The sequence below is a fragment of the Lithobates pipiens genome, unplaced genomic scaffold (genome assembly GCF_037356315.1).
Source record: "Lithobates pipiens isolate NorthernLeopardFrog02 unplaced genomic scaffold, aLitPip1_a1.2 Scaffold_25, whole genome shotgun sequence".
NCBI classification, from domain to species: domain Eukaryota; kingdom Metazoa; phylum Chordata; class Amphibia; order Anura; family Ranidae; genus Lithobates; species Lithobates pipiens.
In genome coordinates this window covers 108,285,492-108,301,001 of record NW_027507787.1, presented here as the reverse complement: position 1 = coordinate 108,301,001, position 15,510 = coordinate 108,285,492, and the positions used below count along the sequence as shown (strand labels likewise).

At 49.1% G+C, this 15,510-nt stretch overlaps 7 pseudogenes; all 7 read right to left on the bottom strand.

The window, feature by feature from the left end:
• Positions 1–1,660: 1,660 nt before the first annotated feature.
• Positions 1,661–1,779, bottom strand: LOC143931797 (5S ribosomal RNA; annotated as a pseudogene).
• A 98-nt stretch (positions 1,780–1,877) lies between these two features.
• Positions 1,878–1,997, bottom strand: LOC143931535 (5S ribosomal RNA; annotated as a pseudogene).
• A 95-nt stretch (positions 1,998–2,092) lies between these two features.
• On the bottom strand, positions 2,093–2,211 carry LOC143931850 (5S ribosomal RNA; annotated as a pseudogene).
• A 4,380-nt stretch (positions 2,212–6,591) lies between these two features.
• Positions 6,592–6,710, bottom strand: LOC143931775 (5S ribosomal RNA; annotated as a pseudogene).
• Positions 6,711–8,675: 1,965 nt separating this feature from the next.
• Positions 8,676–8,794, bottom strand: LOC143932355 (5S ribosomal RNA; annotated as a pseudogene).
• Positions 8,795–8,895: 101 nt separating this feature from the next.
• Positions 8,896–9,014, bottom strand: LOC143932678 (5S ribosomal RNA; annotated as a pseudogene).
• Positions 9,015–12,532: 3,518 nt separating this feature from the next.
• Positions 12,533–12,651, bottom strand: LOC143931352 (5S ribosomal RNA; annotated as a pseudogene).
• Positions 12,652–15,510: the final 2,859 nt, after the last annotated feature.

Genomic DNA, 15,510 nt, shown 5'->3' with positions numbered 1-15,510 from the left:
TCCAGATTCCAGTCCCGTTTTTTAAGCAAGCTCAATCCTTGCTCACTCAATTTAACTGGGCCCACAAAAATCCCAGACTTAAGCGGTCACAGCTGACATTGTCTAAACAACAGGGAGGGTTGGTTCTCCCTGACTTGCGACGCTACTACCTGGCCTCCCATCTGGGTCGTGTATTGGACTGGAATCGAAACAAACTTTCTAAGCTCACTCCCGAATTCCGCTAAGAAGCGCCATGTGGTGCTATAAGTATTTACCCACAGAATTTATGTCACATCCCACTATAGGGGCTTAGTTGAAAGTCAGTCACCTGATCGCTACCCAAAACACACTCACGTCTTTGACTTCCCTATTCCCTATATGTGGCCATCCAACCTTTGAACTGGGGACCCACTTAGAAATTCCAACCTAGACAATGCATCTAAATTCGTCATTGATGGAAAATGGCCTTCTTTCTCAACCCTAACAGATCCGACAGGGCTTTTTCAACTGCCTTTTTGGAGAGCGGCGCAACGACATCATTTTCTCCATTCCATCCCCAATCCTCAAATGTTCGCCCGCCCTCAGACGGAGTTTGAGACTCTATGCAGGAGCGAAGGCCCTTTGGCCCACATTCTCTCTCAAACAGATTACCCACACTTAACCTGTCTGTCCAACTGGGAAAAGGACCTTAATTGCTAATTTTCCCCAGCACAGAGACAACGCATTATCACTTTGGCTCTCAAAATGTCGCTGTGCACGAAGATACAGGAGACGAATTTTAAACTTCTCACCAGGTGGTATTTGACACCATCAAAGCTGCAGAAATGTTTCCCCTCTTCCTCGAACATATGCTGGAGGTGTGGAGAAGAAGAGGGCACGTTGCTGCACATTTTTTGGTCCTGCCCCAGCTTGGTGGACTTCTGGACAGAGATCCGATGCATAACACAAAAATTCACAGACTTCTCCATCCAGGAAGAGGCTGCATTCTTTCTCTTGCACCATTCACAGATTCCCATTAAGAAGTACAAAAAAAAATCAATTTTACGGCATGTGATAAATGCGGCGAAATCCTGCATCCCTCTCTATTGGAAAAAATGTTCCCCTCCTTTCATTACTCACTGGCTTAGGAAAATAGAGGACATTAAAAAAAATGGAGGACTTGATCCTCACATCACAAGGTAAACAAGACTTTTTTAAACAAACCTGAGACATCTGGAATACCTTTATATTCTACCTGGAAGGATGTCGCCTGCTATCGCCTTAGTGCTCTGAGCTTTCCTTGACTGGCCCCTTGGACAGTGGCTGCCATCGTGTCTCGTCCCCTCTTCTCCTTTCCTGATCTTTCAACCCTTCTCTTTTCTGCCTTCCTCCCCTATCTCTCACCCCCTCCACCCCCTCTCTCTTTTGGAAAAAGTGGAAAATTGGGAATGACGGCCCCACAACCCCCTCTGGATGGATTATGCCGGAGGGACCTGGGGTTTGTATGACCCTGGATCTTGGTACAGTACTTTATCTGTGCCTCGAATCGTTGTGATTGATGGAAGGCAGACTCACAGTTGCGAATATACCTGTATCAAGTATTGTTCAGCTGCTTTTTGCTCTGTATTTCTCTGTTGCATTATGTACTCGGGGGACCGTCTTCCCCTATTTGGAGAAAAAATTATATTTGAAAAAAAAAAGAAGTCTACGACACCTGGTATTCCCAGGCGGTCTCCCATCCAGGCATTAACCAGGCCCAACCCTGCTTAGCCTCCAAGATCAGACGAGATGGAACAGATTCAGGGTGATGTGGCCGTAGCCAATATCTTCAGGCACTCTCAACTCTCTTGACAAACACCAAGATGGTCACCTTGGAAACAAGCGGAAAAAAATAGGTCAACGGCAACAACATAAAAAGAAGCCTACGGCATCTGGAAATCCCAGGCGGTCTCCCATCCAGGTACTAAACTGGTCCCAACCCTGCTTAGCCTCTGAGATCAGATGAGATTGGGCTCTTTCAGGGTGGTGTGGCCGTAGGAGATTTCTTCAGGCACTCTCAACCTTGACTAACGCCAATATGGTCACCTTGGGAAACAAAAAAAAAAATCAAGTCAACGCCAACAACATGAGAAGAAGTCTACAGCACCTAGTATTCCCAACTGGTCTCCCATCCAGGTATTAACAAGGCCCGACCCTGTTTAGTCTCTGAGATCAGACGAGATCTGGTGCTTTCAGGGTTATGTGGCCATAGGCGAGCTCTTCAGGCACTCTCAACCCTCTTGACAAACACCAAGATGGTCACCTTGGTAAACAAAAAAAAAAAAAACAAGTCAACGCCAACAACATAAAAAGAAGCCTTCAGCACCTAGTATTCCCAGGTGGTCTCCAATCCAGGTACTAGCAAGGCCCGACCCTGTTTAGCCTCTGAGATCAGAGGAGATCGGGCGCTTTCAGGCTTATGTGCCCATAGGCAATCTCTTTGGGCACTCTCAACCCTCTTGACAAACGCCAAGATAGTCATCTTGGGAAACAAGCGGAAAAAAAACAGGTCAATGTCAACAACATAAAAAGAAGACTACGGCACCTGGTATTAAAAAGCCATCTCCCATCCAGGGACTAACTAGGCCCAACCCTTCTTAGCCTCAGAGATGAGAAGAGATAGGGCTCTTTCAGGGTGATGCTGCTGTAAGCTAACTCTTTGGGCACTCTCAACCCTCTTGACAAATGCCAAGATGGTCACCTTGGGAAACAAGCGAAAAAAAAACAAAACGAATCAACGCCAACAACATAAAAAGAAGCCTACAATAACTGGTATTCCCAGGTGGTCTCCCATCCAGGTACTAACCAGGCCTGACTCTTCTTAGCCTCCAAGATCAGACGAGATTGGGTGCTTTCAGAGTGCTCGGACTCTTTCCCCATCACTAATGGGACGAGACAGGGGTGCCCTCTGTCTCCCCTAATTTTTATTCTGACACTGGAACCACTTATGTGTCACGTTCGGAATGACCCGAATATTACTGGTATATCCAAACCCTGGGCACACCACAAAATTGCGGCGTACGCTGACGATCTAATTTTTTTCGTCTCCAATCCACACATTTCGCTTCCCAATATACTCGCGGCTCTCCGGCGATACGGCAGCCTATCAAACTATAAAATCAATTGCACCGTCGGCTGTATTGAATATATCGGTCCCGGATGGTGAGGCCAAGAGGCTACGCTCCGCTTTTCCATTCTACTGAGCTGAAAAATCTATACGTTACCTGGGCGTTGACATCGCAGCGGATTTGGCGCAATTGTACCCGCTTAATTTTGTCCCTCTCCTGAATAGACTGAAATCTGATTTGGGAAACTGGCATGCTTTAACACTGACCTGGTTCGGGCGCTGTAATGCATTCAAAATGACGGCCCTCCCGCGCATCTTATACTTGTTCCAGACATTACCGATCCGGTTACCCCCAATTTTTTTCAGACAACTGCAGGTGCTGCTCCGGGACTTTATTTGGGTGCGCAAACCGCCCAGAGCCCTTTTGCAATTGCTTGCCAGACCAAAGGACAAGGGGGGTCTGGGTCTCCCAGATCTGAGACAATACAACAGAGCGACTCTGCTAGCGAGAGTCGTTGATTGGCATTGTAATGGCCCACACAAGCAGTGGGTGGAGATGGAGATTGAGGATGGATCCATTCCCCTATTGACCTCCCCGTGGCTCCTGTCCACCCTACCAAAAGACCTCAGAGATCACCCCGTAGTGGGAGCTACGTTGGCTGTTGTGCGGAGGTTGTTCCGCTGCACACACATTGCTCCCCTGCCATCACCAATGACTCCGGTTATAGGTAATCCAGACTTCCCACCGGGATTTACCAACAAGAAACTGCGACAGTTGACAGTGGTGGGGAAACAGCGTCTGGGAGACGTGTGGCCCTCGGGAGGGCTCCCGACCACGCAAACTGTCGCCGAGCTTTCTGACCCTCCGCTTGACTTGTTTAGTGCTTATCAACTTCGTCACTTTCTTTTGGCCATACAAAGGGCCCCCTACACTCCTAGAGACCTGACGCCCTATGAATCCATCTGTCACAAAAAGGAACCTGTGCGACACACCCTCTCCCTCCTCTACAACCTATTAAGTAGTCAGGAGGAGGAGTCGACCCCACCATTTATCCACAAATGGGAGAGGGACTTTGGCATCACATTTACCCCACAACAGATAGGGAAGATCCTGACATTAGTACATAAAGCTTCCATCGCAAACCAATATCAAGAATCAGGATACAAGATAGTCTCACGCTGGTATAGAGTCCCATACCTTCTGAATAAAATGAATACATCGATTCCGGATGTTTGTTGGAGGTGCAATTCAGATACGGGGACCATGGGACACATTTTCTGGGCATGCCCGGCCTTGAGGAACTTTTGGGTGGAGGTGACCGGGACGATAAAAACTCTCAGAAATGTAGATATCGCAGACAACCCAGCAGCGTGCCTTCTACACTTGACCAAACAGCCTGTTCGAAAATACAAAAAAACCCTCACGATGCAACTCCTGAACGCCGCCCGGGCCTGCATTCCCACACTGTGGAGGCAGCCTCAGCCCCCATCCAAGGTGCTGTGGTATTCCAAAGTCAATCATATTCTCCGGATGGAAGAATTGACCCCCACCCTTCACAACACTGAAGAGGCATTTAGTGTTACATGGAGGCCCTGGAGGTATTTTACTGGTACTTGAGACTACATTCGGGAGGTGAGCAGCGCCCCTGTCCCAGAAAACGACTGAACATCTAACATTTACCTACGTAGGCCAAGTCTGCCCTGGGTGGCATTCCCCCCCCTCCCTTTTTGTCTTTATTTTTCTTTTTTTCCCCGCCGCCATCCCCCCCCCCTCCTCTCTCTCCGTCTTTGCACTCTCTTCTTCCCCCGTCCTCCCTTTTCACTATGCCTTGTCTCCTTACTAGCCTTTGGGACCCAGAAGAACCCCAGGGTTCTGGATACGACCGGCTCATATTTTACTCTGGTTCACATAGGTCATGATAAGCTGGCTCGCTGTGGTCCCAGTTGTTCTCCATGATTACATTTGTCCGAACGGAGCTGCATTAGTTATACTGTACTACATGTCGGAGGTGGGGTTTCTCTCTTTTCTGCATGAAACTCTAGGACTCCCCTCTGAGAACCCAGAGTTATTTGGCAGCCTATTTTTTGTTACCATGTAATTGTGACCCTGGGTCATGCTGTATGGTTGACTGTTATATTTATGTTGTTCTACTTATACTTAATAAAAGAATAAAACAAAAAAAAAACATAAGTCAATGCCAACAACTTAAAAAAAAAGCCTATGGCATCGAGAAATCCCAGGCGGTCTCCCATCCAGGTACTAACCAGGTCCCAACCCTGCTTAGGCCGCGTACACACGGGCGGACTGTCCGCCCAACTAGGGTCGTCAAACAGTTTGACAAACAGTCCGTTCAAAATTTGCATGAGCGGACTTGACCACACACGACGAACGAACAGTCCGCTGAAAACTTGCGCGATGACGTGAACGGCACGTACGACGGGACGAGAGATTCAAAGTCCTATACACTGCAATGCAACCTTCGGCGTGTAAATCCTTTCTGAGCATGCGCGGAACTTAGTTTGACGAACAAGCCTACACATGAGCGGACTGTCCGCTCAAACCAAGTTTCAGCGGACAGTCTTACGGAAATTCCGAAAAACTTTGTTCGTTAGACTGTCCGCTGAAACTGTCCGCTGAAGCCCACACACGAGCGGACTGTCCGCTGAAACACTGTTCAGCGGACAAAGTTGGACGAACAGTCCGCCCGTGTGTACGCGGCCTTAGCCTCTGAGATCAAATGAGATTTGGCTCTTTCAGGCTGATGCAGCCATAGTAGATTTTTTCAGGCATGCTCAACCCTCTTGACAAACGCCAAGATGGTCACCTTGGGAAACAAACAAAAAAAACAAGTCAACGCCAACAACATAAAAAGAAGCCTACCACACCTAGTATTTCCAGGCGGTCTCCCATCCAGGTATTAACAAGGCGCGACCCTTTCTAGCCTCTGAGATGAGCGGAGATTAGGCGCTTTCAGGGTGATGTGCCCATAGGCAATCTCTTTGGGCACTCTCATCCCTCTTGAAAAATGCCAAGATAGTCACCCTGGGAAACAAGCGAAAAAAAACAGGTCAACGCCAACAACATAAAAAGAAGAATACGGCACCTGGTATTCCAAGGCCGTCTCCCATTCAAGTACTAACTAGGCCCAACCCTTCTTAGCCTCTGAGATCAGAAGAGATAGGGTGCTTTCAGGGTGATGCGGCTGTAAGCGATCTCTTTAGGCACTCTCAACCCTCTTGACAAATGCCAAGATGATCACTTTGGGAAACAAGCGAAAAAAACAGGTCAACACCAACAACATAAAAATAAGCCTGTGGCATCTGGAAAACCCAGGCGGTCTCCCATCCAGGTACAAACCAGGCCCAACCCTGCTTTGCCTCTGAGACCAAACGAGATTGGGCGCTTTCAGGGTGTTGTGCTCCTAGGCAATTTCTTTGTGCACTCTCAACCCTCTTGACACATGCCAAGATGGTCACCTTGGGAAACAAGGGGGAAAAAACAGGTCAACGCCAACAACACAATGAGAAGCCTACGGCACCTGGTATTCCCAAGCTGTCTCCCATCCAGGTACTAACCAGGCCCATCGCTGCTTAGCCTCTGAGATCAGATGAGATTGGGCTCTCTCAGGGTGATTTGGTCGTAGGCACTCTCTTTGGGCACTCTGAAGCCTCTTGACAAAGGCCAAGATGGTCACCTTGGGAAACAAGCTAAAAAAAACAGGTCAAAGCCAACAACATAAAAAGAAGCCAAGAAGAAAACATATGCGTATTGGTAGGGTAATGCTATTGCGACCGAAATTGAGGGGAGGTATTGGCTTCCCGGACCCTGCTCTATATTACACAGCAACGCACATGACACCGGTGGTTGACTGGTGCCGGTGTTCTGCCATATACTGTCCGGCCATGATATAGTGTCTGCGCCGTACTGTGCATGCGCAGTACGGAGACGACGAAGCTTCGGAAAATCTCAGAAGCTGAACGTCGCCTGCACGTTGAGTGGAGGTGGTAGCCCCACCATCCAAGCGGACATAGGGTTGTGAATATTAGAGGGCCCCTCGTAGGCGAGGTTCGCTCGCCGCGCTTCGGGTTCTGCCTCGCTGCGCTCGGCTCTTTTATATTCTTACTCTGTGTCCACTTGGATAGTGGGGATAGAACCTGGACTCAGTGTGCAGGCGCCGTTCATGCTCGGCAAATTTCAGAATCTGTGTTGCTGTGTACTGCGCATGCGCAGTACACAGCGGACAATATGCGATGGGGGACCATATGTGATAAGACACCGGCGTGGGGAACTGAAGTTATGGGTCAAGCCAGAGCAGGAGATGGCGTGGGTTCCACTGGCTGGTCTGCCTTGGGCGGGGAGGCCATTGGAGCCCTGTGTGACTAATCACCCGTTAATTGGCCTCTCGCTCGCCGAGATGGATAGTATTTTCACCTTTCCCACCTGACTAACTTCCCTTCTCCTATGACCCCAATTATTGGACATCCTAGATTCCCTCCGGGCCTGTCTGACCAGGCCTTTACCAGGCAAGCCCCGAAAGGGCTTCTGAGAGCAGCCCTATTTCTTGGACCCACGGGCTTGATTCCCATAGGGACCATACTGCTAGAGCAAGTACCTGTTGCAATGGATAGCTGGAGAGCTAGACAGCTAATCCATTTCCTCGGATCACTACCTAACCATTCGTTCTTCTCTAGACAATTCCACCCCTTCGAGGAACTTTGCCTGGATGATGGCCCAATTCGTGGTTCCCTCTCTAGGTCCTACCAAATCCTGACAGATGCACAATCCTCCACGGATCCACCCTTCCTAGCTAAATGGAAAAGGGACTTACAAACTACATTCTCCAAACCACAGAAGGACAGAATACTCTTTTTCGCCCATAAGTCTTCACTCTGCAGTAAATATCAGGAGATCACATATAAGCTGATCACACGCTGGTATCGTACACCGGTGGTGTTGGCCAAAATATTCCCCGGTCAATCTGACCGCTGCTGTCGCTGTGGGCAACAGGCTGGTACCATTCTCCAAATTTTTTGGGAATGCCCTAAATTACAAACATTCTGGCAGCCTGTCCTGAGACTCATCCACAAGATCGCTGTTCCAAACGTTGGACAGCTGATGAGCTGGTGAGCCGAGGGCGTCTCTTGCTCCCTGGGAGGGGACCCCACCCTATCCACTCTACCCACGACACCCCCTTACCCCTTATTTTCCTTTTCTGCCATTTTCTTCCCCAATCTTCTCTTTCCCCTTCTCCCTCCTTTCAGTTCTACTATTTCCCTTCTTAACTCAAAAAAGGGAAAAGAAAATGGTATGTTCCGACCCCATTTGACTACTACACAATACTCTTCCCCTATCTATGGATATCTAAACTCTTCGAGGGTAGCAGGGCTAGTGTCAATAATATTTTAAGTGGTAGAGGATCCCAACGAGATGGAGCTTTAATCTCATCTTCATATGACCGCAAAGCTGTACACGTGCTATTCTCCTCGAATTTCTTACCATTGGCTCTGATATCCATGCAATATTATCGTTTGTTTGTAACTATTTGTATCACACATTCTGTGAAGTTGCCTTTGCATTGTATGTCGCATACTACTAAATAAAAAAAAAAGAAGCCTATGGCACCTGGTATTCCCAAGCGGTCTCCCATCCAGGTACTAACCAGGCCCGACACTGTTTAGCATTCAAGATCAGACGAGATTGGGCGCTTTCAGGGTGATGGGGCCGTAGGTGATCTCTTCGGGCACTCTCAATCCTCTTGACAAATGCCAAGATGGTCACCTTGGGAAACAAGTGAAAAAAAAACCAGGTCAAGGCCAACAACATAAAAAGAAGCCTACAGCACCTAGTATTCCCAGGTGGTCTCCAATCCAAGTACTAGCAAGGCCCAACCCTGTTTAGCTTCTGAGATCAGAGGAGATCGGGTGCTTTCAGGGTTATGTGCCCATAGGCAATCTCTTTGGGCATTCTCAACCCTCTTGACAAATGCCAAGATGGTCACCTTGAGATACAAGCGAAAAAAAACAGGTCAATGTCAACAACATAAAAAGAAGAATACGGCACCTAGTATTCCAACGCCATCTCCCATCCAGGTACTAACTAGGCCCAACCCTTCTTAGCCTCAGAGAAGAGATAGGGCTCTTTCAGGGTGATGCTGCTGTAAGCGATCTCTTTGGGCACTCTCAACCCTCTTGACAAATGCCAAGATGGTCACCTTGGGAAACAAGCAAAAAAAAAAAAACGAATCAACGCCAACAACATAAAAAGAAGCCTACAGGTACTAACCAGGCCCGACTCTTCTTAGCCTCCAAGATCAGACGAGATTGGGTGCTTTCAGAGTGATGTGGCCATAGGCAATCTCTTCAGGCACTCTCAACCTGCTTTACTCCACGCCGTCGGCAGCGGTACGGGTGAACGAGTGGTGCTCGGACTCTTTCCCCATCACTAATGGGACGAGGCAGGGGTGCCCTCTGTCTCCCCTCATTTTTATTCTGACACTGGAACCACTTATGTGTCACGTTCGGAATGACCCGAATATTACTGGCATATCCAAACCTTCGGCACACCACACCACAAAATTGCGGCGTAGGCTGACGATCTAATTTTTTCTGTCTCCAATCCACACATTTTGCTTCCCAATATACTTGCGTCTCTCCAGCGATACGGCAGCCTATCAAACTATAAAATCAATTGCGCCAAGTCAGCTGTATTGAATATATCGGTCCCGGATGGTGAGGCCAAGAGGCTCCGCTCCGCTTTTCCATCTACTGGGCTGAAAAATCGATATGTTACCTGGGCGTTGACATCGCAGCGGATTTAGCGCAATTGTACCCGCTTAATTTTGTCCCTCTCCTGGATAGACTGAAATCTGATTTGGGAAAATGGCATGCTTTAACACTGACCTGGTTCGGGCGCTGTAATGCATTCAAAATGACGGCCCTCCCGCGGATCTTACACATGTTCCAGACATTACCGATCCGGTTACCCCCAATTTTTTTCAGACAACTGCAGGTGCTGCTCCGGGACTTTATTTGGGCGCGCAAACCGCCCAGAGCCCGTTTGCAATTGCTTGCCAGACCAAAGGACAAGGGGGGTCTGGGTCTCTCAGATCTCAGACAATACTACAGAGTGACTCTGCTAGCCAGAGTCGTTGATTGGCATTGTAATGGCCCACACAAGCAGTGGGTGGAGATGGAGATTGAGGATGGATCCATTCCCCTATTGACCTCCCCGTGGCTCCTGTCCTCCCTACCAAAAGACCTCAGAGGTCACCCCGTAGTGGGAGCTACGTTGGCTGTTGTGCGGAGGTTGTTCCGCTGCACACACATTGCTCCCCTGCCATCACCAATGACTCCGGTTATAGGTAATCCAGACTTCCCACCGGGATTTACCAACAAGAAACTGCGACTGTTGACAGTGGTGGGGAAACAGCGACTGGGAGAGGTGTCGCCCTTGGGAGGGCTCCCGACCACGCAAACTGTCGCCGAGCTTTCTGACCCTCCGCTTGACTTGTTTAGTGCTTATCAACTTCGTCACTTTCTTCTGGCCATACAAAGGGCCCCCTACACTCCTAGAGACCTGACACCCTATGAATCCATCTGTCACAAAAGGGAACCTGTGCGACACACCCTCTCCCTCCTGTACAACCTATTGAGTAGTCAGGAGGAGGAGTCGACCCCCACCATTTATCCACAAATGGGAGAGGGACTTAGGCATCACATTTACCCCACAACAGATAGGGAAGATCCTGACCTTAGTACATAAAGCTTCCATCGCAAACCAATATCAAGAATCAGGATACAAGATAGTCTCACGCTGGTATAGAGTCCCATACCTTCTGAATAAAATGGATAGATCGATCCCGGATGTTTGTTGGAGGTGAAATTCAGATACGGGGATCATGGGACACCTTTTCTGGGCATGCCCGGCCTTGAGGAACTTTTGGGTTCCCAGCAGCGTGCCTTCTACACTTGACCTAACAGCCTGTTCGAAAATACAAAAAAACCCTCACGATGCAACTCCTGAATGCCGCCCGGGCCTGCATTCCCACACTGTGGAGGCAGCCTCAGCCCCCATCCAAGGTGCTGTGGTATTCCAAAGTCAATCATATTCTCCGGATGGAAGAATTGACCGCCACCCTTCACAACACTGAAGAGGCATTTAGTGTTACATGGAGGCCCTGCAGGTATTTTACTGGTACTCGAGACTACGTTCGGGAGGTGAGCAGTGCCTCTGTCCCAGAAAACGACTGAACATCTAATGTTTACCTACGTAGGCCATGTCTGCCCTGGGTGGCATTCCCCCCTCCCTTTTTGTCTTTATTTTTCTTTTTTTTCCCGCCGCTATCCCCCCACCTCCTCTCTCTCCGTCTTTGCACTCTCTTCTTCCCCCGTCCTCCCTTTTGACTATGCCTTGTCTCCTTACTAGCCTTCGGGACCCAGAAGAACCCCAGGGTTCTGGACATGACCGGCTAATATTTTGCTCTGGTTCACGTAGGTCATGATAAGCTGGCTCGCTGTGGTCCCAGTTGTTCTCCATGATTACATTTGTCTGAACGGAGCTGCACTACTCCGTTACTCAGTACTTCTGTACTACATGTCGGAGGTGGGGTTTCTCTCTTTTCTGCATGAAACTGTAGGACTCCCCTCTGAGAACCCAGAGTTATTTGGCTGCCTATTTTTTGTTACAATGTAATTGTGACCCTGGGTCATGCTGTATGGTTGACTGTTATATTTATGTTGTTCTACTTAATAAAAGAATAATTAAAAAAAAAATAAGTCAATGCCAACAACTTAAAACTAAAGCCTATGGCATCGAGAAATCCCAGGCGGTCTCCCATCCAGGTACTAACCAGGTCCCAACCCTGCTTAGCCTCTGAGATCAAATGCACGCTCAACCCTCTTGACAAACGCCAAGATGGTCATCTTGGGAAACAGACAAAAAAAACAAGTCAACGCCAACAACATAAAAAGAAGCCTGCGGCATTTGGAAAACCCAGGCGGTCTCCCATCCAGGTACAAACCAGGTCCAACCCTGCTTAGCCTCTGAGACCAAACAAGATTGGGCGCTTTCAGGGTGTTGCGCCCGTAGGCAATTTCTTTGTGCACTCTCAACCCTCTTGACAAATGCCAAGATGGTCACCTTGGGAAACAAGGGAAAAAAAACAGGTCAAAGCCAACAACATAAAAAGAATCCTACGGCATCCGGTATTCCCAGGCGATCTCCCAATCAAGACACTAACCAGGCCAGATCCTTCTATGTCACCTGGTCTTCCCAGGCAGTCTCCCATCCAGGTACTAACCAGGCCTGATGCTGCTAAGCCTCTGAAATCAGACGAGATCGGGTGCTTTCAGGGTGATGTGGCCGTAAGCGTTCTCTTCAAGACACGCCCAACCCTCTTGACAAACGCCAAGATGGTCGCCTTGAGAAACAAGCGAAATAAACAGTTCAAAGCCAACAACATAAAAAGAAGCCTATGGCACCTGGTATTTCCAGGCGGTCTCCCATCCAGGTACTAACCAGGCCCGACACTGTTTAGCCTCTGAGATCAGATGAGATTGGGCGCTTTCAGGGTGATGGGGCCGTAGGTGATCTCTTTGGGCACTCTCAACCCTCTTGTTAAACGCCAAGATGGTCACCTTGGTAAACAAGCGAAAATAAACAGGTAAACGCCAACAACATAAAAAGAAGCCTACGGCACCTGGTATTCACAGATGGTCTCCCATACAGGTATTAACCAGGCCGTACACTGCTAGGCCTCCGAGATCAGATGAGATTGTGCGCTTTCAGGGTGATGTGGCCATAGGTGTTCTATTTAGACACTCTCAACCCTCTTGACAAATACCAAGATGGTTATCTTGGCAAACAAGTGAAAAAAACAGGTCAACACCAACAACATAGTCCCTGGCGGTCTCCCATCTGACCCAGACCCTGCTTAGCCTCTGAGATCAGGTGCTTTCAGGGTGATGTGACCTCAGGCGAATGCTTTGGGACATACTCAAAACTCTTGACTGATGCTAAAATGGTCACCTTGGGAAACAAGCGAAAGAAAAACAGGTCAAAGCCAACAATATAAAAAGATTCCTACGGCACCTTTAATTAGGTACTATCCAGGCCGGACCCTGCTTAGCCTCTGAGATCAGATGAGATCGGGCGCTTTCAGGGGGATGTGGCCGTAGGAGATTTCTTTGGGCTCTCTCAGCCCTCTTGACAAATGCCAAGATGACCACCTTGGGAAACAAGCGGAAAAACAAAACCATGTCAACGCCAACAACATAAAAAGAATCCTACGGCACCTGGTATTCCCAGTTGGTCTCCCATCCAGTTACTAATCAGGCCCGACAATTTTTAGCCTCTGAGATCAGACAAGATCAGGCACTTTCAAGGTGATGGGGCCATAGGCGATCTCTTCGGGCACTCTCAACCATCTTGACAAACGCCAACATGGTCATCTTGGGAAACAAGCGAAAAAAAACAAGTAATTGCCAACATTGGAGGCTAAGCAGGGTTGGGCAATCAGTTTCCTTGCCTGAAATAGGCATCTCAGAACTGCCATCTGGCTACTTCCCGGGTTTCCAACTCCTTCAACTAATCCCAGGAGACAATACTTCGCCTCCATCCTGGTGGAGGTTCCAAACACCCGATCAATGGTTCCTGTCACCTCTGTCCAGTAGCCGATCAACTTCGGGCATCTCCAAAACATGTGCATCATGTCTCCCCCCATGTTCCCGCACCGGGGGCAACTTGCGTCCGGCCGTTCGGCCAAACTGAAAAAGTTTACGAGGAGCATAATAGGTTCTATATAATAAGAACAGATGTGACATCCTCTGTGAGGAGAGCCACAATTCACCACAGGCAGGATTCCTGTGGCCAATTATAGCTCAGGGGGGTTTAGTACACACCCCACACTATATATGGCCGCCAGCGCGGCGGCCTTGTATAGTGTGTTGCGGTGGTCAGGGAAAAAGGACGATAGGCAGGGACAGTGTCTTTACTGCTTGGGAACCTAGCACTGTTACAGTGGGTGTTATGTGCCTCCTGCACAGTACACACCTGAAGCTACCCTTTATTACTGCTGTTCAATTTCTGCAATACATGCATCTGCAGTGCAGAAGTTAGAGTGGGTGTTGTGTACCTTCTGCACAGTATACACCTTATTGCTGGTGTTCTGTATCTGTAATACAGGAACCTAGCACTGTTACAGTGCTAGGGTGTACGCCCCTCGTCCCGCCCTCTGGCTCCCACCTACTCTTTGCCGACATTGCCTTCTGCAGCTTTCGGGGACCCTAGATGACTTATTTATTGAGCCTATTGGTACGAGACACTGCTTCCCTCCAGGGTGACTCTGGACCCCCCTGGAGGATTTACCCCTTACTGTTTGGGCAGTCCCAGCCTCCCTCTGGATGCTCTACACAGCCCCCAATGGCGATGCAGGAGAGACACTAATTGGCGGGCCCCAGGACTGCTGCTCGGGTGAAGTCTCCAGTTGGATGGAGGGATGGTGGCCCCAGCCCCTTGCCTGCCGGATTTTCCATGCACCGACCAGGGCTGCTCCTCTTTCATCTTGATGTGGTGACCATGGAGGGGAGGAGTTGAAATTTATGGGGTCTGGGTGTTTGCTGGTGGGAGTGCGCTAAAGGACTTGACATTTCCGCATGTTTGTCCCCTTTCCCCTGTTTCCCCCCTCCCTTCCCCCCTTCCCACCCTTCCCTTCCCTCCTTTTCCTCCCCCTTTCCCCCTTCCACTCCCCCTTTCCCTGCCCCTTTTCCCCCCGGGGCGTGGACGGTGGAGAGGGGGTAAGGAGAGGACAATCTGCCAAAGGGAGAAATGCATTTGTTCGGGGACTGCATGTACTTTAGGGGTATGGGACGGGGGGTGGTGGATCCCATTCTGTGATGCCTTTTCTGTTGTGATGGGCTCCCTCGTGCATGCCTACGTTTAGGGCGAGCCGAGGAGACCCCTCAGTGCTGACAGTTATATGCTCTACCTCTGTTTTGGTTATACTATTGTTTTTTGGTTCTATGATGTTACTGATTGTCTTTTATTTGCATACCGGTATCAGACGTGACATTTACCACTGCCGGGACTGGGGGGACTAGGATTCGGGGGCTCCCTCTCCGACCTGTCTACCCACCAACCCAAGTAGGACAGCACTTTAAACCCAGTGTACATCTGGTAAGCGCTATAGCATAATTGTGCTGTTTTAGTATACCCTTCCTGTACTGTTGAGTGCGGACAACCACTCTACTAACCCCTCCTCTAAGACCAAGGGAGTCTCCATTCTGATCTCTAGCAGGCTCCCCTTGGTTCTCCAGGATTCTCTGGTGGACCCTGGGGGCCGATATCTTTTTCTTAGGGGCCACATTGGAGAGCGCCTTTTTACATTTGCCACTGTGTAGGCTCCCAGTGATCACCAAGACACGTTCCTCAGAACTACCCTGCACAGATT